We start from the raw sequence: 23,244 nt of genomic DNA on the forward strand, positions 1-23,244 counted from the left end.
AGTAGGATGTCACATGCAACTCCCCCTGTATATTATTGGTCTGCGGCCATTGTATCACAGTAACGGCGGGGTCTGCGCCACCTGTATTATGATAACGGTGAGGTCTGCGCCACCTGTATTACGATAACGTCGGAGTCTGCGCCACCTGTATTACGATAACGTCGGAGTCTGCGCCACCTGTATTACGGTAACGGTAGAGTCTGCGTCATCTGTATTACGGTAACGGTGAAGTCTGCGCCACCTGTAATACGGTAACGGTGGGGTCTGCGTCACCTATATTAGGGTAACGACGGTGTCTGCACCACCTGTATTACGGTAACGACAGGGTCTGCGCCACCTCTATTACGGTAACAGCGGGGTCTGCGCCAACTGTATTACGGTAGCGGCAGGGTCTGCGCCACCTGTATTACGGTAACGGCGGGGTCTGCGCCATCTGTATTACGGTAACGGTGGGGTCTGCGACCGCCTGTATTACGATAACGGTGGGGTCTGCGACCGCCTGTATTACGATAACGGTGGGGTCTGCGCAGCCTGTATTACGGTAACGGCGGGGTCTGCGCCACCTGTATTACGGTAACGGCGGGGTCTGCGCTACCTGTATTAAGTAACGGCGGGGTCTGCGCCACCTGTATTACGATAACGTCGGAGTCTGCGCCACCTGTATTACGGTAACGGTAGAGTCTGCGTCATCTGTATTACGGTAACGGTGAAGTCTGCGCCACCTGTAATACGGTAACGGTGGGGTCTGCGTCACCTATATTAGGGTAACGACGGTGTCTGCACCACCTGTATTACGGTAACGACAGGGTCTGCGCCACCTCTATTACGGTAACAGCGGGGTCTGCGCCAACTGTATTACGGTAGCGGCAGGGTCTGCGCCAACTGTATTACGGTAGCGGCAGGGTCTGCGCCACCTGTATTACGGTAACGGCGGGGTCTGCGCCATCTGTATTACGGTAACGGTGGGGTCTGCGACCGCCTGTATTACGATAACGGTGGGGTCTGCGACCGCCTGTATTACGATAACGGTGGGGTCTGCGCAGCCTGTATTACGGTAACGGCGGGGTCTGCGCCACCTGTATTACGGTAACGGCGGGGTCTGCGCTACCTGTATTAAGTAACGGCGGGGTCTGCGCCACCTGTATTACGGTAACGGCGGGGTCTGCTCCACCTGTATTACAGTAACGGCGGGGTCTGCGCCACCTGTATTACGGTAACGGCGGGGTCTGCGCCACATGTATTACAGTAATAGGACACTAGAGTGTCAGCCACCTGTGCAGGGATAATGCGGCACCAGAGGCTGCTCCAGCTGCACTATAACAAGGAACAAGAGGCTGCTCCCCCTGTAGTACAGCAACCTGACACCAGAGCTGCTCAGCATATAGAATAATAATAATATTAACAATAATAATAATAATATCATTACCTGCTGCCAGACACAGCAATGGCTGCTCTCTGCTCATGCTGCCTTGTGGAAATGGTAGATGCTAGAATCAAGTGGGCTAAGGGACCTTTTCCGTAAGGGGGAGGAGTTACGACGCAAGGGGGAGGAGCTGGTAGATGCCGATGGTAGAAGGAAGGCGGAGCTCAGACCAGGGGAAAATGGCCGCCGCTCCTGACGTCACTACATGGACGGGGGAACATATTGCTGCTGCAGCTGCCGTACTGGTCTATAAGAAAATGGCCGCCGGCCTCCCACACAGAGGACATGTATGGTAATAGTAAATACAGAGTGTGGTGCTGTAGAAGCGGAGGGGCCAGTCATCAGGAAGCAGCCTGTGCCAATCATACCATTATTCCGTCCTGTGCGTTTCACCTTACTTCCGGGCTGTGTGTTCCATACACAGGAAGTGAGATTCTATTGGTTGCTGCAGCCTTCCAGTTTCCGTCGTGATCAGGTAATGGCTTCTTTATATACAGGGGTGTCCTGTTATGATTATTATACAGGGGGAGCAGCCTGTGGTGTCCAGTTAACATTATTATAGAGGGGGAGCAGCCAGTGGTGTCATGCTTTTATTATACAGGGGGAGCAGCCTGTGGTGTCCTGTTATTTTTATTATACAGGGGGAGCAGCCAGTAGTGTCCTGTTATTATTACACAGGGGGAGCAGCCTTTGGTGTCCAGTTATTATTATACAGGGGGAGCAGCCTGTGGTGTCCTGTTAACAGTATTATACAGGGGGAGCAGACTGTGGTGTCATGTTATTATTATACAGGGGGAGCAGACTGTGGTGTCATGTTATTATTATACAGGGGGAGCAGCCTGTGGTGGCCTGTTATTATTATTAAACAGGGTGAGCGGCCTGTGGTGTCCTGTTATGATTATTATATGGGGGAGCAGCCTTTGGTGTCCTGTTACTATTATACAGGGAGAGCAGCCTGTGGTGTCCTTACTATTGTTTTACTTTGGGAGTAGTAGGTTATGTCCTACTATACAGGAAGAGTGGTCAGTGGTGTCCTGTTATTATTTTTATACACGGGGAGCAACGTTTAGTGTCTTCTTCTTATTATTATTATATGTAATTGTAGGGATTTAATATTTCTGCAGCAGGGTACATTGTGTTCCACAGGGAAACATCAGGGGTGTAGAGTGGATCTTGATCAAGGGGCACCAACAGGCTAAAGCTTTAGGCTGTCCCAGGATGCATTGGGGCCTCCTCTAGAACCCCGCCTCCAGGCACCGTGAGCTCAGTTTTTAGCAGGTCACTTAACAGGGGGGCTTCGCTAGGCAGCCTTGAAAAAGCTTTCTAAGAAGACTTCAAGGGCCGCAGCGCTGTTATTTCAGTGTGACATTCAGAACTGCGGCGCCATCATCTCCCAAGCGGTGTCGCATATTTCCGCAGTTTGTTCCCGGTAACTTACGGCGGAGATGCTCCGGCTTTAGTCACATAGTCACAGACACTCTCCTGGTTCGCGTGGCTGCTACGGTGAGGAGGTAAGAGGATCCCCCAGGCGGGACCCGCCGTTAAATCGTGTTCCTGTTGTGGTTTAGGGTGATGGACCGCGTCGCTGGCGTTTACACTGCCACAGTGCAGGGACCCCACTAGACCACCGGGACGTATTGCGTACAGGTTGGGTGTACTAACACCCCATTAATAAGGCTCACGGTACCCAGGGTGGAAGTCCAGCATAGGGGAGTCGTCGCTAGACTTGTAGCCCCGGCCCAGGGCGCCATCTACTGCAGATTTTCCCACCGTGGAGCTGCCTCACACTCTCCCTTACTCCCTGACAGAGACGCTGGGCGTCATCTTCTAAGCATAGCTGTGGCCATCTTCTAAGCATAGCTGTGGCTGGTCTTCGGGACTGCAGGGCTAGGTCTCCATGTAAAGCCGCCTGTATACAGCGCTGTGACTTTACAAACACTTGAGTATTCTACATGTCTTTATACAGACAGCATTAGTTAAGAAAAAGTGTACCTACTACAGAATATATTGTACGAGTATTCTGATATATACCTCTGGTCTAGGACCATTCTATATCTATCTATATATCTATCTATCTATATATCTATCTATATATATATATATATATATATATATTTCTCTATCGTCCTAGTGGTTGCTGGGGTTCCTGAAAAGACCAGGGGGATAGCGGCTCCGCAGGAGACAGGGCACAAAAGTTAAGCTTTAGGATCAGGTGGTGTGCACTGGCTCCTCCCCCTATGACCCTCCTCCAAGCCTCAGTTAGGTTTTTGTGCCCGGCCGAGAAGGGTGCAATCTAGGTGGCTCTCCTAAAGAGCTGCTTAGAAAAGTTTAGTTTTAGGTTTTTTATTTTACAGTGAGTCCTGCTGGCAACAGGATCACTGCATCGAGGGACTTAGGGGAGAAGAAGTGAACTCACCTGCGTGCAGGATGGATTGGCTTCTTAGGCTACTGGACATTAGCTCCAGAGGGACGATCACAGGTACAGCCTGGATGGGTCACCGGAGCCGCGCCGCCGGCCCCCTTGCAGATGCCGAAAAGAGAAGAGGTCCAGAAATCGGCGGCAGAAGACTCTTCAGTCTTCTTAAGGTAGCGCACAGCACTGCAGCTGTGCGCCATTGCTCTCAGCACACTTCACACGGCAGTCACTGAGGGTGCAGGGCACTGGGGGGGGGCGCCCTGGGCAGCAATGGAAACCTGTTATTTGGCAAAAAAATACCTCACATATAGCCTCCGGGGGCTATATGGAGATATTTAACCCCTGCCAGAATCCGTTGAAGAGCGGGAGACGAGCCCGCCGAAAAAGGGGCGGGGCCTATCTCCTCAGCACACAGCGCCATTTTCCCTCACAGAAAGGCTGGAGGGAAGGCTCCCAGGCTCTCCCCTGCACTGCACTGCACTACAGAAACAGGGTTAAATCAGAGAGGGGGGGGCACTAATTTGGCGTTAGAAATATATATAAGGATGCTATAAGGGAAAACACTTATATAAGGTTGTCCCTATATAATTATAGCGTTTTTGGTGTGTGCTGGCAAACTCTCCCTCTGTCTCTCCAAAGGGCTAGTGGGTCCTGTCCTCTATCAGAGCATTCCCTGTGTGTGTGCTGGTGTGTCGGTACGTGTGTGTCGACATGTATAAGGACGATGTTGGTGAGGAGGCGGAGCAATTGCCTGTAATGGTGATGTCACTCTCTAGGGAGTCGACACCGGAATGGATGGCTTATTTAGGGAATTACGTGATAATGTCAACACGCTGCAAGGTCGGTTGACGACATGAGACGGCCGACAAACAATTAGTACCGGTCCAGACGTCTCAAAAACACCGTCAGGGGTTTAAAACGACCGTTTACCTTAGTCGGTCGACACAGACATTGACACGGACACTGAATCCAGTGTCGACGGTGAATAAACAAACGTATTCCTCATTAGGGCCACACGTTAAGGGCAATGAAGGAGGTGTTACATATTTCTGATACTACAAGTACCACAAAGATGGGTATTATGTGGGAGTGAAAAAACTACCGTAGTTTTTCCTGAATCAGATAAAATAAAATGAAGTGTGTGATGAGGCGTGGGTTTACCCCGATAGCAAATATTGGCGTTATACCTTTTCCCGCCAGAAGTTAGGGCGCGTTGGGAAACACCCCTTAGGGTGGATAAGGCGCTCACACGCTTATCATGTGGCGTTACCGTCTCCAGATACGGCCGCCCTCAAGGAGCCAGCTGATATGAAGCTGGAGTAATATCCTAAAAAGTATATACACACATACGGTGGTTATACTGCGACCAGCGATCGCCTCAGCCTGGAAATGCAGTACTGGGTTGGCTTGGTCGGATTCCTGACTGAAAATATTTTAGTGATATAGAGCATTTAATAGGATGCAGTCTATATATATATATATATATATATATATATATGCGAGATGCACAGAGGGATATTTGCACTCTGGCATCAAGATAAGTGCGTTGTCCATATCTGCCAGAAGATGTTATGGACACGACAGTGGTCAGGTGATGCAGATCCCATACGGCACATGAAAGTATGGTCGTATAAAGGAACTTGGGGGTCGGTCCATCGGACCTGGGGGCCACGGCAACAGCTGGGAAATCCAACCTTTTTACCCCAAGTCACATCTCAGCAGAAAAAGACACTGTCTTTTCAGCCTCAATCCTTCCGTTCCCATAAGGGCATGCGGGCAAAAGGTCAGTCATATCTGCCCAGACATAGAGGAAAGGGAAGTAGACTGCAGAAGGCAGCCCCTTTCCAGGAACAGAAGCCCTCCACCGAGTCTGCCAAGTCCTCAGCAGGACGCTGGGGCCGTGCAAGCTGACTCAGGTGAGGTGGGGGGTCGTCTCAAGAGTCTCAGCGTGCAGTGGGATCACTCGCAAGTTGACCCCTAGATCGTACAAAGTATTATCCCAGGGGTACAGTTTGGAGATTCGAGACATCTTTTCCTCGCAGGTTCCTGAAGTCTGCTTTACCAAAGGCTCCCTCCGACAGGGAGGCAGTATTGGAAAAAATTCACAAGCTGTATTTCCAGCAGGTGATAATCAAAGTACCCCTCCTACAATCAAGGAAAAGGGTATTAGTCTTCCACACTATATTGTGTTACTGAAGCCAGACGGCTTGGTGAGACATATTCTAAATCTGAAATCTTTGAACACTTACATACAAAGGTTCAAATCAAGATGGAGTCACTCAGAACAGTGATAGCGAACCGGAAAAAAGGGGACTATATGGTGTCCCTGGACATCAAGGATTACCTCCATGTCCAAATTTGCCCTTCTCAACAAGGGTACCTATGGTTCGTGGTACAGAACTGTCAATATCAGTTTCTGACGCTGCCGTTGAATTATCCACGGCACCCCGGGCCTTTACCAAGGTAATGGCCGAAAAGATGATTCTCTTCAAAGAAAAGGGCATCTTAATTATCCCTTACTTGGACGATATACTGAAAAGGGAAAGGTCCAGAGAACAGTTGGAGGTCGGAATAGCACTATCTAAAGTAGTTCTACGACAGCACGAGTGGATTCTAAATATTCCAAAAGTCGCAGCGTTTTTACGACGATACGTCTGCTGTTCCTAGGAATGATTCTGGGCATAGTCCAGAAAAAGGTGTTTCTCCTGGAGGAGAAAGCCAGGGAGCTATCCGAACTAGTCTGAAACCTCCTAAAACCAGGCCAAGTATCAGTGCATCAATGCACAGGAGTCCTGGGAAAAATGGTGGCTTCTTACGAAGCAATTCCATTCGGCAGATCTCACGCAAAAAATTTTCAGGGGGATTTGCTGGACGAATGGTCCGGATCGCATCTTCAGATGCATCAGCAGATAATCCTGTCTCCAAGGACAAGGGTGTCTCTTCTGTGGGGGCTGCAGAGTGCTCATCTTCTAGAGGACAGCACATTCAGCATTCAGGACTGTGTTCTGGTGACCACGGATGCCAGCCTGAGAGGCTGGGAAGCAGTCACACAGGGAAGAAATTTCCAAGGAGTGTGGTCAAGTCTGGAGACTTTTCTCCACATGAATATACTGGAGCTAAGAGCAATTTACAATACTCTGAGCCTAGGAAGACCTCTGCTTCAAAGTCAGTCGGTGCTGATCTGGTCGGACATCATCATGGCAGTTGCCCACGTAAACAGACGGGGCGGCACAAGAAGCAGGAGGGCAATGACAGCAAGAACTTTTCGCTGAGCGAAAAATCATGTGATAACACTGTCAGCAGTGTTCATTCCGGGAGTGGAAAACTGAATTTCCTCAGCAGGAATGAATTCCACTCGGAGAAGTGGGAACTTCATCTGGAAGTTTCCACATGATTGTAAACCGTTGGGAAAGACCAAAGGTGGTCATAAGATGGCGTCCCACCTGAAGCGCCAGTTCAAGAGACCCTCAGGCAATAGCTGGGTCGCTCTGGTAACACCGTAGGTGTACCAGTCGGGTATGTGTTCCCTCCTCTGCCTCTCATACCCAGGGTATTGAGAATTATAGGAAGGAGAGGAGTAAGAATTATACTCGTGGCTCCGGTTTGGCCAAGAAGGACTTGGTAACCGGAACTTCAAGAGATAAGAAGGGTCTTGATTCAGCAAGAATCATGTCTGTTCCAAGACTTACCGCAGCTGCGTTGACGCAGGGGCGGGTGAACGCCGGATCCTAAGGGAAAAAAGGCATTCCGGAAGAGGTCATCCCTACCCTGGTCAGAGCCAGGAAAGAGGTGACCGCACAACATTATCACAGTTTAGGTGAAAATATGTTCCATGGTGTGAGGCCAGGAAGGCTTCACGGAAGAATTTCAACTAGGTTAATTCCTATATTTCCTGCAAACAGGAGTGTCTATGGGCCTCAAATTGGGGTCCATTAAGGTTCAAATTTTGGCCTGTCGATTTTCTTCCAGAAAGAATTCGCTTCAGTTCCTGAAGTCCAGAAGTTTGTCAAGGGAGTACTGCATATACAACCCCTTTTGATGTCTCCAGTGGCACTGGGGGATCTCAACGTAGTTTTGGGGATTCCAAAAATCACATTGGTTTAAACCACTCAAATCTGTGGATTTGATATATCTCACATGGAAAGTGAACATGCGGTTGGTCCTGGCCTCGGCCAGGCGAGTGTCAAAATTGGCGGCTTTGTCTCACAAAGCCATATCTGATTGTCCATTCGGACAGAGCAAAGCTGCGGACTCGTCCCCAGTTTATCCCTAAGGTGGTGTCAGCGTTTCACCTGAACCAGCTTATTGTGGTACCTGCGGCTACTAGGGACTTGGAGGACTCCAAGTTGCTGGATGTTGTCAGGGCCCTGAAAATATAGTTTTCCAGGTCGGCTGGAGTCAGGAAATCTGACTTGCTGTTTTATCCTGTATGCACCCAACAAGCTGGGTGCCCCTGCTTCTAAGCAGACTATTGCTCGTTGGATTTGTAGTACAATTCAGCTTGCACATTCTGTGGCAGGCTTGCCACAGCCAAAAATATGTAAATGCCCATTCCACAAGGAAGGTGGGCTCATCTTGGGCGGCTGCCCGAGGGGTCTCGGCTTTACAACTTTGCCGAGCGGCTACGTGGTCGGGGGAGAACACGTTTGTAAAATCCTACAAATTTGATACCCTGGCTAAGGAGGACCTGGAGTTCTCTCATTCGGTGCTGCAGAGTCATCCGCACTCTCCCGCCCGTTTGGGAGCTTTGGTATAATCCCCATGGTCTTTTCAGGAACCCCAGCATCCACTAGGACGATAGAGAAAATAAGAATTTACTTACCGATAATTCTATTTCTCGGAGTCCGTAGTGGATGCTGGGCGCCCATCCCAAGTGCGGATTATCTGCAATACTTGTACATAGTTATTGTTAACTAAATCGGGTTATTGTTGTAGTGAGCCATCTTTCCAGAGGCTCCTCTGTTCTCATACTGTTAACTGGGTTCAGATCACAGGTTGTACAGTGTGATTGGTGTGGCTGGTATGAGTCTTACCCGGGATTCAAAATCCTTCCTTATTATGTACGCTCGTCCGGGCACAGTATCCTAACTGAGGCTTGGAGGAGGGTCATAGGGGGAGGAGCCAGTGCACACCACCTGATCCTAAAGCTTAACTTTTGTGCCCTGTCTCCTGCGGAGCCGCTATCCCCCTGGTCTTTTCAGGAACCCCAGCATCCACTACGGACTCCGAGAAATAGAATTATCGGTAAGTAAATTCTTATTATATATCTGTACATATACTAGTCCAGTGCAGTGATATTGTCATGATCATTATCTGCATTGCCTGTGACTGTGTGTGCCTGTATCTGCTGTGTGGTTTCACTTTCAATGTTTCCCAGATATATCTATCACTACATTCTGTACCCTAAGGGATTAGGTGCGTCTGGGTCATATATATATAATGCGCCACAGTATTTACCAAATACGTGTATTCTACTCAGTCACATAATACCGGATTTTTTCGCAGGTGTCTGGCTTAATCATACTAAACTGCTCTGTTGCATTTGTGTACAATGTCTAACAAGAAGGGCAGTAAGTCTGGGGACGCTCCTGCATCATACAGAGCAGGCGCCAATGATTTACCAGAGGGAAGCTGTGCATGATGGTCTGTGTACTGTGTGTCATACATCTCCCAGTCAGTCTGTAGCTCCTATAACTAATCAGGAGCCACCCTTGGCTGCATTCTCAAACCTACTGGGTACTCTGATGGAACGCCTTACTCCCCCTATGGGACCACCTGTGCCACTACAGCCACAAATTGCCACTATGGTTAATCCGATTTTGGCGGAAACTTTGTCTACCCAGTTGCAGCAGTTAAATCAATCCTTGGTCAGACAAAAATCTACTCCAGGTTACTCCCGTGTCTCTGGGTCATCTAAGCGGCTGCTTCCTCCTGACAATCCACTAATCTCTCAGATGTTTCATCTGAAGAGGAGGGGGAGCATACTGTCCTGTCACACACTGAATCAGGTGTTTCTGACGAGGATTCTCCATTGCAAATTGATGTCCCTGTGGTTGCTATTAAGCAGATCCTACAAATCACTGATGATCAGGATTCCACTACTGTCACCAAGAAAAGGGACATGTTTAAACGGCAGAAGGTGGCTATAAAATCTATTATCCCAGTCTGACCATTTGGTGGACATCAGACAGGAACCCTGGTCTACCGGCCTTGGCTCGCTATCCTCTCCCGGCAGAGTTATGTAACAAGTGGAAAAAGTCACCGCCGGTGTGGATATGCTACAGTTTCTGGAGGCAACCGGCATAGTTTTTCTGTTGAATGGAGTGCCAGACCATATGCTACTTTATTTAGTATAAAGTATGTAAAGGCCCGTTGGCCTTCTCACGTTGCTTCAATAAAACCATAGCTTCACTTTTTCTCCGAGACTGGAGGAGTGCTGCCTCTTCTTTCCATTGGGGGACACCTGTATTTGTAAATGATTCCTTTGGGAAGGCACCCCGAGAGCTTTACCCCATATCTCGGAGTGCCCTTCTACGTGTGTGTGTGTGTGTACATAGATAGTTAGTTATTATTGTGTGTATTATAAACCTAACCCCCCACCTTTCCCCCAGTACCGCCCAAACTTCTATTTACCCGTAATGCCTCCAAACCCCCAGTACTGCTTGTACCTACCTCCCTCCTTGCCTGCCCTTACTCCCCATAATATGTGATGGGACCCAGAAATATTGGAGTAGGACCCCATTTTTTGGAAGTGAGGGGTCCCTGGGACACACAAATTTTTTTGCTCAGTGCGATCACTGGACCCACTATGGCTGCCCCCTGGGCTGCTAAAGGTATTGAAGCATGGGTTCAGGCATTAGAGGGAGAGCTGCCCGAGGATATATCTGACAATACCTGTCTCACATTACCAATGCCGCCTATTAAATTCAGGAGGCGTCCTCTGAGGCGGTTGTGTTGGCTGCCAAGGCGTCAGCTACGTCTGTGCTGGCTTGCCGTATTCTGTGGTTGAGGTCATGGAAGGTGGACCTAGACTCCAAAAGACCTTGGAGATACTCCTCTTTAAGGGGGACATTTTGTGTGGGGAAGACCTTAATAAAATTGTGTCTAAACTGGCGGATGCTAAGATTGCTTTTCTCCCAAATACTAATCCTTCTGCACAGAAGGCTAAAAGTACCACATTTCGTTCCTTTCGGCCTCAAGGTAAAGCAAATAATCAGGCATACCCAAGACAATCTCGTGCTACCAAAACCACTTAGCTCAAGACAAAGCAGTCCTGGGCGACCCGTCAGCCTGCTTCCAAACAAGACAAGCCTGCCGCATTGCGGGCCGGGCCTTCCCCTGGGGAACCCCAGGGTGGAAGGCCGACTTTGGCAGTTCACCCAGGTCTGGTTAAATACCACTTCAGACGCATGGGTGCGAGAAGTTGTCTCTCACGGGTATGCAGTCTCTTTCAAGAGAGGTCCCCCTCGCCAGTTTTGTGCCACGGTTATTTCCTCGGATCCGTTAAAGATGCAAGCTCTGCAAAAGGTTGCGAGTTCTCTCCTGAATACAGGAGTGGTAGTGCCGGTACCTCTGGCCCAGAGAGGCAGAGGTTACTACTCGACCCTGTTTCTAGTTCAGAAACCCAATGGGTCTTTCCGGCCTATACTCCACCTCAAATCACTGAACAAGTTTGTGAGAGTGTCCAAGTTCCGTATGGAAATGCTGTGCTCTATTGTACTGGTGATGGAACCCGGAGACTATGTGGTATCCCTGAATATCTAGGATGCTTACCTGCATATACCTATTGCCATGTCACATCAGCAGTGTCTGCGGTTTGCTATTGGCAACCTCCATTATCCGTTCCAGGCTCTGCCATTTGGACTGGCTATGGCTCCTCGGATCTTCACCAAGGTAATGGCCGTAAAAACGGCCCATCTGCGTTGCCAGGGAGTCATTATCCTGCCGTATATGGACGACTTGCTGATTCTGGCAGACTTCCACGATGTCCTCCTCTGTCATCTACAACTGACGATAAACTTCCTACAAGCCCACGGGTTGCTCATCAATTGGAAGAAATCCTCGCTGGTCCCAGGTCAGAGCATGGTGCACATGGTGGCACTCCTAGACACACAGTCAACGTCTGTTCTTGTCTCTGGAGAAAGTCCTGAAGCTTCAGGACAGGATACGATGCTTCCTTTGTTGTCCCGGAAGTGTTAAAGCACTCGGCGATGCTAGTACATAGCCTAATAGTGTCGGCATTCGACATGTTGGCGTACGCTCGATTTCATTCTCGCCCTTTGCCGAGGTTAATCCGTTCCAAGTGGGACTGCCTACCTCATCAGATCAGATCTCACATGATCACTTTGACTCCGGGGGTTCGTCTGTCGCTGACCTGGTGGCTACAGGACCAGCAATTGAGCAGGGGCCGTCCCTTCTGGATCCCTGACTGGGGATCCTGACAACATATGCCAGTCTGCAGGAATGGGATGCGGTGTTGGAGCAACACTCTTTTCAGGGTTGCTGAACCAAGGAGGAATCACTCCTCCCAATAAACATTCTGGAGTTGCGGGCAGTGTTTAACGCATTAACTCTCGCCCTGCCTCTGGTACAGAACAGGCCTGTTCAAGTACGGTCAGACAACGCCACTGTGGTGGCATACATTAACCATCAAGTCGGCACTCGAAGCCACATGGCAATGATGGAAGTGTCAAAATTCCTTTGTTGAGTGGAGCGCCATCTGCCAGCAATATCGGTAGTGTTCATTCCGGGTGTCCTGAACCGGAAAGCAAACTTCCTCAGTCGTCCGGACGTGCACGCAGGAGAGTTGAGTCTTCATCCAGAAGTCTTTCAACTGCTAGTGGACGTGGGGCCTACCTGATGTAGACCTGATGGCGTCTTGACACAGTCACAAGGTTCTGGTCTTCGGATCAAGGACCAGGGATCCTCAAGAAGCATTTGTGGATGCACTAGCCGTTCCAGGGAACTTTCGGCTGCCCTACGTATTCCCTCCAGTGTCACTCCTGCCCAGGGTCCTGCGGAAGTTCAAGCAAGAAGGAGCAATACTACTTCTAGTCGCTCCGGCGTGGCCCAGACGGCATTGGTTCTCAGACCTACAGAGTCTATTGACAGAGCGTCCCCTGCTACTTCCTCAGCACCCAGACCTCCTCGTAAAGGGCTCTTGTCTCTGCCCAGACCTGGCCAGACTGCCTTTGATGGCATGACTCTTGAAGCATCACTCCTGAGGGCCAAAGGATTTTCCGAGGCTGTTATACAAACTATGTTGAAAGCCCGCAAACCAGCATCTGCCCGTATTTATTATAGGGTCTGGAATTCTTATTTCACCTGGTGTGCTGATAAGAATTAAGATGCATACAGATTCAGAACTTCCAGAATTCTGGCTTTTCTGCAACAAGGTCTGGACTTAGGCCTTCGTCTAGCCTCCCTCAAGGTTCACATATCTGCCTTGTCGGTATGGTTTCAGAGAAAGATTGCGTCTATACCTGACATTCACTCAGGGTATGTTACAGATTCAGCCTCCCTATGTCCCTCCTGTGGCTCCATGGGATCTATATGTTGTCCTGAATGCCCTGCAAGAGTCTCTATTTGAAGCTCTTGAGTCGGTGGACCTTAAATAGCTCACGGCCAAGGTCCTGTTTTTACTGGCTATTACCTCTGCTAGAAGGGTGTTGGACTAGGTGTGTTGTCCTGTCGTCCACCCTTTCTGATATTTCATCATGACCGGGCAGTTCTTAGAACTCACCCAGGTTTTTTGTCTAAAGTGGTGTCATCTTTTCACCTTAAACAAGAGATTGTGGTCCCGGCCTTTATCTCTTCTGATTTGTCCTCCAAAGAGCGGGTTTTGGATGCGGTAAGGGCTCTCCGCATATATGTGGAGAGGACTGCCTCTATCAGGAGGTCAGATACCCTTTTTGTCCTGTTTGGTTTCCGCAAACGTGGCTGGCATGCGAATAAGCAATCCTTGGCCAATAGGATTAGAATGGTGATTGCACAAGCTTATGCGCAGGGTGGTCCCCCAGCTCCTGCTATTTCTAAAGCCCATTCTACTCGGTCTGTTGGACCTTATTAGGTGGCCCACCGTGGCGCGTCCGCAGAACAATTGTACAAGGCGGCTACGTGGTCCTCAGTGAACACGTTCATTAGGTTCTATGCCTTTGATACTTCCGCATCCCGGGATGGTTCCATTGGACGCCGGGTTCTCCTATCCGCTAAGGCGCGTCCCCTCCCTTGAGAACTGCTTTAGGACATCCCTGATGTTTCTCTGTGGAACACAATGTACCCTGCTGCAGAAAAGGAGAGTTATGGTAGACTTACCATGATTAACTCTCTTTCTGCGAGGTACATTGGGTTCCACAGGGCGCCCACCCTGACGCTCCTAGCATCTATGGGTTTGTATGGCATTAGCCGCTGGTCCCTTCTCCTGTTGTGAGAATGTGGTTCTATGTGACTAACATCTGCCTTCTCTCTTGCCTGCTCCTTAATTAGACTGGGTAACTAAACTGAGCTCACAGTGCCTGGAGCCAGTGTTATAGAGGAGGCCCCAATGCATCCTGGGACAGCCTAAAGCTTTAGCCTGTTGGTATCTCTGGATCAAGATCCACTCTATACCCCTGATGTTTTCCTGTGGAACCCAATGTTCCTCGCAGAAAGAGAGTTAACCATGGTAAGTCTACCATAACTCTCCTTATTGCTAATTTTCTAGGATATATTAAAACAGAGCCCATAATATCCCTAATGTCCCCGTGTCAGACATGTGTAACAGATGATAGTCGGAGCAGTGTGAAGCAGATGTGTGTCAGACTCCCGGCCATGAGGTGTGCGGTGTAACCATTTAGCAATACAGCATTGTGTGTGTTAGTCACTGGGGAGTCTTATGTGTGCCCAGGGCTATATGAGGAGAATTTAACGGTCACTCAGTGCTTATTATTTGACTTTATTACATGTGTGCTTTATATTTACAGTATATTACATGTGTGCTCTGTGGTGTTTTTATGATTATTATACTTGCTCCTAGACCACTGACCTGTGAGGAACCAGAGTGTTTACTAGACGTGAGGATGAGATGCATCACTGATTCCCTGAGGATGGAGCACGACAGGAGTCACATGTCTGAGAGGATCCTAAATCTCACCCTGGAGATCATCTACCTGCTGACTGGGGAGGTGAGGGGATCTGGGACTGTCACTGTGACATCACATATCTATAATAATAATACAGGGACATAACTGGGGAGGTGAAGGGATCTGTGAGTGTCACAGTGACATCATTTATATCTATAGTAATAATACAGGGCCATGACTGGGGAGGTGAGGATCTGGGAGTGTCACAGTGACATCACATATCTATAGTAATAATACAGGGACATGACTGGGGAGGTGAGGGGATCTGGGAGTGTATGCAGTAACATCATATATCTATAGTAATAATACAGGGACATGACTGGGGAGGTGAAGGGATCTGTTAGTGTCACAGTGACATCATTTATATCTATAGTAATAATACAGGGACATGACTGGGGAGATGAGGGGATATGGGAGTGTCACAGTGACATCACTTATATCTATAGTAATAATACAGGGACATGACTGGCGAGATGAGGGCATCTGGGAGTGTCACAGTGACATCACATATCTATAGTAGTAATACAGGGACATGACTGGAGGTGAGGGGATATGGGAGTGTCACAGTAACATCATATATCTATAGTAATAATACAGGGACATGACTAGGGAGGTGAGGGGATATGGGAGTGTCACAGTGACATCACATATCTATAGTAATAATACAGGGACATGACTGGAGGGGGAGTCTTAATCAAAAATGATAATTACATAGCAAACAAACTAAACAAGTTTTTTTCAACGGTATTTACCAGAGAGAACCTAATGCTGGGTCTAACACAAAATCTCAACAAAGATAATTTCCCACTGCTAAATGCTTTTCTCTAACGTCCTAAGTGGATGCTGGGACTCCGTAAGGACCATGGGGAATAGCGGCTCCGCAGGAGACAGGGCAAAAAATAAAAGCTTAAGGATCAGGTGGTGTGCACTGGCTCCTCCCCCTATGACCCTCCTCCAAGCCTCAGTTAGATTTTTGTGCCCGGCCGAGAAGGGTGCAATCTAGGTGGCTCTCCTGAGCTGCTTAGAATAAAAGTTATTTGGGGCTGGTCTATCGGACCTGGTGGCCACGGCAACGGCTGGAAAATCCACCTTTTTACCCCAGGTTACTTCACATCAGCAGAAAAAGACACAGTCTTTTCAAACTCAGTCCTTTCGTTCCCATAAGTACAAGCGAGCAAAAGGCCACTCTTTTCTGCCCAAGGGCAGAGGAAGAGGAAAAAGACTGCACCATGCAGCCGCTTCCCAGGAGCAGAAGCCCTCCCCTGCTTCTGCCAAGTCTTCAGCATGACGCTGGGGCTTTACAAGCAGACTCAGACATGGTGGGGGCCCGTCTCAAGAATTTCAACGCGCAGTGGGCTCACTCGCAAGTGGATCCCTGGATTCTACAGGTAGTATCACAGGGGTACAAACTGGAATTCGAGGCGTTTCCTCCTCGTCGGTTCCTGAAGTCTGCTTTACCAAAGTCTCCCTCCGACAGGGAGGCAGTTCTGGAAGCCATTCACAAGCTGTACTCCCAGCAGGTGATAATCAAGGTACCCCTCTTACAACAAGGAAAGGGGTATTATTCCACGCTGTTTGTGGTACCGAAGCCAGACGGCTCGGTGAGACCAATCTTAAATCTAAAATCTTTGAACACTTACATAAAAAGGTTCAAATTCAAGATGGAGTCACTCAGAGCAGTGATAGCGAACCTGGAAGAAGGGGACTATATGGTGTCTCTGGACATCAAGGATGCTTATCTCCACGTCCCAATATACCCTTCTCACCAAGGGTACCTCAGGTTTGTAGTACAAAACTGTCATTATCAGTTTCAGACGCTGCCGTTTGGATTGTCCACGGCGCCTCGGGTCTTTACCAAGGTAATGGCCGAAATGATGATTCTTCTACGAAGAAAAGGCATCTTAATTATCCCTTACTTGGACGATCTCCTGATAAGGGCAAGAACCAGGGAACAGTTAGAAGTCGGAGTGGCACTATCTCAGGTAGTACTACGTCAGCACGGGTGGATTCTAAATATTCCAAAATCGCAGCTGATTCCAACGACACGTCAACTGTTCCTAGGAATGATTCTGGACACAGTCCAGAAGAAGGTGTTTCTCCCGGAGGAGAAGGCCAGGGAGTTATCCGAGCTAGTCAGGAACCTCCTAAAACCAGGACAGGTCTCAGTACATCAGTGCACGAGGGTCCTGGGGAAAATGGTGGCTTCTTACGAAGCGATTCCATTTGGAAGATTCCATGCAAGAACGTTTCAATGGGATCTACTAGACAAATGGTCCGGATCGCATCTTCAGATGCATCAGCGGATAACCCTGTCGCCAAGGACAAGGGTGTCTCTCCTGTGGTGGCTGCAGAGTGCTCATCTACTAGAGGGCTGCAGATTTGGCATTCAGGATTGGATCCTGGTAACCACGGATGCCAGCCTGAGAGGCTGGGGAGCAGTCACACAGGGAAGGAATTTCCAGGGCTTGTGGTCAAGCATGGAAACATCTCTTCATATAAACATTCTGGAACTAAGGGCCATTTACAATGCCTTAAGTCAAGCAAAACCTCTGCTTCAGGGTCAGGCGGTGTTGATCCAATCGGACAACATCACGTCAGTCGCCCACGTAAACAGACAGGGCGGCACGAGAAGCAGGAGGGCAATGGCAGAAGCTGCAAGGATTCTTCGCTGGGCGGAAAATCATGTGATAGCACTGTCAGCAGTGTTCATTCCGGGAGTGGACAACTGGGAAGCAGACTTCCTCAGCAGACACGACCTTCACCCGGAAGTCTTCCACCTGATTGTAAACCATTGGGAAAAACCAAAGGTGGACATGATGGCGTCACGTCTAAACAAAAAACTGGACAGATATTGCGCCAGGTCAAGGGACCCTCAGGCAATAGCAGTGGACGCTCTGGTAACGCCGTGGGTGTACCAGTCAGTGTATGTGTTCCCTCCTCTGCCTCTCATACCAAAAGTATTGAGAATCATAAGAAGGAGAGGAGTAAGAACTATACTCGTGGTTCCGGATTGGCCAAGAAGGACTTGGTACCCGGAACTTCAAGAGATGCTCACGGACGAACCGTGGCCTCTACCTCTAAGAAAGGACCTGCTACTACAAGGGCCTTGTCTGTTCCAAGACTTACCGCGGCTGCGTTTGACGGCATGGCGGTTGAACGCCGGATCCTAAAGGAAAAGGGCATTCCAGAAGAAGTCATCCCTACCCTGGTCAAAGCCAGGAAGGAAGTAACCGCAAAACATTATCACCGTATTTGGCGTAAATATGTTGCGTGGTGTGAGGCCAAGAAGGCCCCTACAGAGGAATTTCAACTGGGTCGTTTCCTGCATTTCCTGCAAACAGGACTGTCTATGGGCCTAAAATTAGGTTCCATTAAGGTTCAAATTTCGGCCTTGTCGATTTTCTTCCAGAAAGAACTGGCTTCAGTACCTGAAGTTCAGACATTTGTGAAAGGGGTGCTGCACATACAGCCTCCTTTTGTGCCTCCAGTGGCACCTTGGGATCTCAATGTTGTGTTGAGTTTTCTAAAATCACATTGGTTTGAACCACTTTCCACGGTAGACTTAAAATATCTCACGTGGAAGGTGTCAATGCTGTTAGCCTTGGCTTCAGCCAGGCGTGTGTCAGAATTGGCGGCTTTATCATGTAAAAGCCCTTACTTAATTTTTCATTCTGACAGGGCGGAATTGAGGACTCGTCCTCAATTTCTACCTAAGGTGGTTTCTGCATTTCACATGAACCAACCTATTGTGGTACCTACGGCTACTAGGGACTTAGAGGACTCTAAGTTGCTTGACGTTGTCAGGGCCTTGAAAATATATGTTTCCAGGACGGCTGGAGTCAGAAAATCTGACTCGCTGTTTATCCTGTATGCACCCAACAAGCTGGGTGCTCCTGCTTCAAAGCAGACGATTGCTCGTTGGATTTGTAGTACAATTCAGCTTGCACATTCCGTGGCAGGATTGCCACAGCCAAAATCTGTAAAAGCCCATTCCACAAGGAAAGTGGGCTCATCTTGGGCGGCTGCCCGAGGGGTCTCGGCTTTACAACTTTGCCGAGCAGCTACTTGGTCAGGGGCAAACACGTTTGCTAAATTCTACAAATTTGATACCCTGGCTGAGGAGGACCTGGAGTTCTCTCATTCGGTGCTGCAGAGTCATCCGCACTCTCCCGCCCGTTTGGGAGCTTTGGTATAATCCCCATGGTCCTTACGGAGTCCCAGCATCCACTTAGGACGTTAGAGAAAATAAGATTTTACTTACCGATAAATCTATTTCTCATAGTCCGTAGTGGATGCTGGGCGCCCATCCCTAGTGCGTATTGTCTGCAATACTTGTATATAGTTATTGTTACAAAAAATTTGGGTTATTATTGTTGAGCCATCTTTTCAGAGGCTCCTTTGCATTTATCATACTGTTAACTGGGTTCAGATCACGAGTTGTACGGTGTGATTGGTGTGGCTGGTATGAGTCTTACCCGGGATTCAATATCCTTCCTTATTATGTACGCTCGTCCGGGCACAGTATCCTAACTGAGGCTTGGAGGAGGGTCATAGGGGGAGGAGCCAGTGCACACCACCTGATCCTTAAGCTTTTATTTTGTGCCCTGTCTCCTGCGGAGCCGCTATTCCCCATGGTCCTTACGGAGTCCCAGCATCCACTACGGACTATGAGAAATAGATTTATCGGTAAGTAAAATCTTATTATTTGTGTGAGGAGGTAGTCTGTGACCAATTAAAAAAGTTAAAGATTAATAAGTCACCTGGTCCCGGTGGAATTCACCCCTGGGTTCTTATGGAGCTGCACGCTGAACTAGCAAGACCTCTATTTTTGATCTTTGTGGATTCGGTTAAATCGGGTATGATTCCCAAAGAGTGGCGTATAGCGGAGGTAGAGCCGATATTCAAAAAGGGGAGCATAGCTGAACCAGGTAATTCTAGACCAGTTAGTCTTACATCTATAGTGGGGAAAGTATTGGAAGGTATTCTAAGGGACAGTATTAAAAAGTTCGTTTAAGCAAATAAGGTCATTAAAAGGAACCAACATGGATTTGTGAAGGACAGATCATGTCAGACCAACTTGGCTTTTATGAAACAGTAAGTGCGAACCTGGATCAGGGTAAGGAGGTGGATATAATCTTTTTAGACTTTGCCAAAGCTTTCGACACTGTACCACACATGCGTCGTATCTATAAACTACAAAAATAGGGCTAGGGAGCACAATATGCACTTGGGTCAGTAATTGGTTAGTTAACAGGGAGCAGCGCATTGTGGTCAATGGATCATTTTCAATTTGGACTAAAGTACGAAGTGGTGTGCCACAAGGGTCTGTACTTGGACCACTTTTGTTCAACATTTTCATCAACGACCTAACAGTAGGTCTAGAGAGTATGGTGTCAATTTTCGCAGACGATACCAAATTGTGTAAGGTTATAAATACGGAGGGGGATGCTGAGTCTCTTCAGAACAACTTAACTAAACTGGAAACATGGGCAGCAAAATGGAGAGTGAGATTAAACACAGACAAGTGTAAGGTAATGCACTGTGGGGGCAAGACCAAAAATTACACCTACATACTAAATGGGGTAATATTAGGGGATACTGTACTGGAAAAAATACTTGGGTGTTCACATAGATAAATTAAGCAGCAGTACCCAAAGTAGGATTGTAGCAAAGAAGGCTAATAAGATATTATCATGCATAAAACGGAGAATTGATGCAAGGGACGAGAGTATTATACTCCCATTATATAAATCACTAGTGAGGCCACATCTTGAATACTCTGTGCAATTTTGGGCACCATATTACAAAAAGGATATCCTGGAGCTAGAAAAGGTTCAGAGGCGGGCGACCAAACTAATCAAGGGCATGGAGACGCTGGAATACAAGGAAAGGCTTGCAAGGTTAGGCATGTTTACATTGGAAAAGAGGAGATTAAGAGGGGACATGATCAACATCTACAACTATATAAGGGGTCAGTACACAGAGCATGGGAGGGACCTGTTTCCTATAAGATCAGCACAGAGGACACGTGGTCACTCACTTAGGTTAGAGGAGAGGAGTTTCCGCACATTGAGGTGAAAAGGTTTTTTCACAGTAAGGTCAATACGTGTTTGGAATTCCCTGCCTGAGGGAGTTGTAATGGCCGACTCAGTCAACACCTTTAAGAATGGGTTCGATAAATTCCTACTGGATAAAGATATTCAGGGTTATGGTGCGTAGGCACGCATTATAGTTACTATAACTAGTCCTAACATAAAGATAACTAGTCCTATAATAAGACTGCATAGGAGACCACAAATAGGTTGAACTCGAAGGACAATTGTCTTTTTTCAACCTTAGTTACTATGTTACTGGGGAGGTGAGGGGATCTGGGAGTGTATGCAGTAATATTTGGTGTCTTTCACAAAATAAAGGATTACACCATAGTGAGGAAGATATCTGTTGAGTGTGAATTACCAAGCAGCAGTCCTATTGTGTCAGGAGGACTGAGCAGGATCCAGAGCCCCATCACGGTGCCTCCACCTCACTCACTGATACATGAGAGAGACAATGACCAGAAGATCCTGGAACTCACCAACAAGATCATTCAGCTGCTGACTGGAGAGGTGACTGCTGGGAATGGGACATTATACAGTAACACCAGGGGATGTGTCTGGGTGATGACTGGAGAGGTAACTGCTGGGAATGGGACATTATACAGTAACACCAGGGAATGTGTCTGGGTGATGACTGGAGAGGTGACTGCTGGGAAAGGGACATTATACAGTAACACCAGGGGATGTGTCTGGGTGATGACTGGAGAGGTAACTGCTGGGAATGGGGCATTATACAGTAACACCAGGGGACATGTCTGGGTGATGATTGGAGAGGTGACTGCTGGGAATGGGACATTATACAGTAACACCAGGGGACGTGTCTGGGTGATGACTGGAGAGGTGACTGCTGGGAATGGGGCATTATACAGTAACACCAGGGGATGTGTCTGCGTGATGACTGGAGAGGTAACTGCTGGGAATGGGGCATTATACAGTAACACCAGGGAATGTGTCCGGGTGATGACTGGGGAGGTGACTACAGGGAGTGGGACATTATACAGTAACAAGAGGGGATGTGTCTGGGTGATGACTGCTGGGAATGGGACATTATACAGTAACACCAGGGGATGTGTCTGGGTGATGACTGGAGAGGTAACTGCTGGGAATGGGACATTATACAGTAACACCAGGGAATGTGTCTGGGTGATGACTGGAGAGGTGACTGCTGGGAATGGGGCATTATACAGTAACACCAGGGGATGTGTCTGGGTGATGACTGGAGAGGTAACTGCTGGGAGTGGGACATTATACACTAACACCAGGGGATGTGTCTGGGTGATGACTGCTGGGAATGGGACATTATACAGTTACACCAGGGGACGTGTCTGGGTGATGACTGGAGAGATGACTGCTGGGAATGTGTCATTATACAGTAATACCAGGGGATGTGTGTGGGTGAGGACTGGAGAGGTGACTGCTGGGAATGGGGCATTATACAGTAACACCAGGGGACGTGTCTGGGTGATGACTTGGGAGGTGACTACTGGGAGTGGGACATTATACACTAACACCAGGGGATGTGTCTGGGTGATGACTGCTGGGAATGGGACGTTATACAGTAACACGGGGATGTGTGTGGGTGATGACTGGAGAGGTGACTGCTGGGAATGGGACATTATACAGTAACACCAGGGGACGTGTCTGGGTGATGACTGGAGAAGTGACTGCTGGGAATGGGACATTATACAGTAACACCAGGGGATGTGTCTGGGTGATGACTGGAGAGGTGACTGCTGGGAATGGGACATTATACAGTAACACCAGGGGATGTGTCTGGGTGATGACTGGAGAGGTGACTGCTGGGAATGGGACATTATACAGTAACACCAGGGGATGTGTCTGGGTGATGACTGGAGAGGTGACTGCTGGGAATGGGACATTATACAGTAACACCAGGGGATGTGTCTGGGTGATGACTGGAGAGGTGACTGCTGGGAACGGGATATTATACAGTAACACCAGGGGACGTGTCTGGGTGATAACTGGAGAGGTGACTGCTGGGAATGGGACATTATACAGTAACACCAGGGGATGTGTCTGGGTGATGACTGGAGAGGTGACTGCTGGGAATGGGACATTATACAGTAACACCAGGGGATGTGTCTGGGTGATGACTGGAGAGGTGACTGCTGGGAATGGGATATTATACAGTAACACCAGGGGATGTGTCTGGGTGATGACTGGAGAGGT

The 23,244-nt window shown here is 48.5% G+C and overlaps 1 protein-coding gene and 1 long non-coding RNA gene across 3 annotated transcripts in view; both read left to right on the top strand.

The window, feature by feature from the left end:
• LOC135057084 (uncharacterized) overlaps window positions 1-23,244 on the top strand; it is a 140,703-nt gene that overhangs the window by 95,734 nt on the left and 21,725 nt on the right. The window lies entirely within an intron of this gene.
• Window positions 1,778-21,559, top strand: LOC135054564 (uncharacterized). Of its 2 annotated transcripts, none has more exons than XR_010243534.1 (3): window positions 1,778-1,898; window positions 14,854-15,001; window positions 21,373-21,559. It is a non-coding gene; the product is annotated as an uncharacterized LOC135054564 (long non-coding RNA). The 2 variants fall into 2 exon arrangements; XR_010243535.1 differs by lacking the exon at window positions 1,778-1,898 and adding an exon at window positions 2,670-2,934.

Source organism: Pseudophryne corroboree, chromosome 3 (genome assembly GCF_028390025.1).
Source record: "Pseudophryne corroboree isolate aPseCor3 chromosome 3, aPseCor3.hap2, whole genome shotgun sequence".
NCBI classification, from domain to species: domain Eukaryota; kingdom Metazoa; phylum Chordata; class Amphibia; order Anura; family Myobatrachidae; genus Pseudophryne; species Pseudophryne corroboree.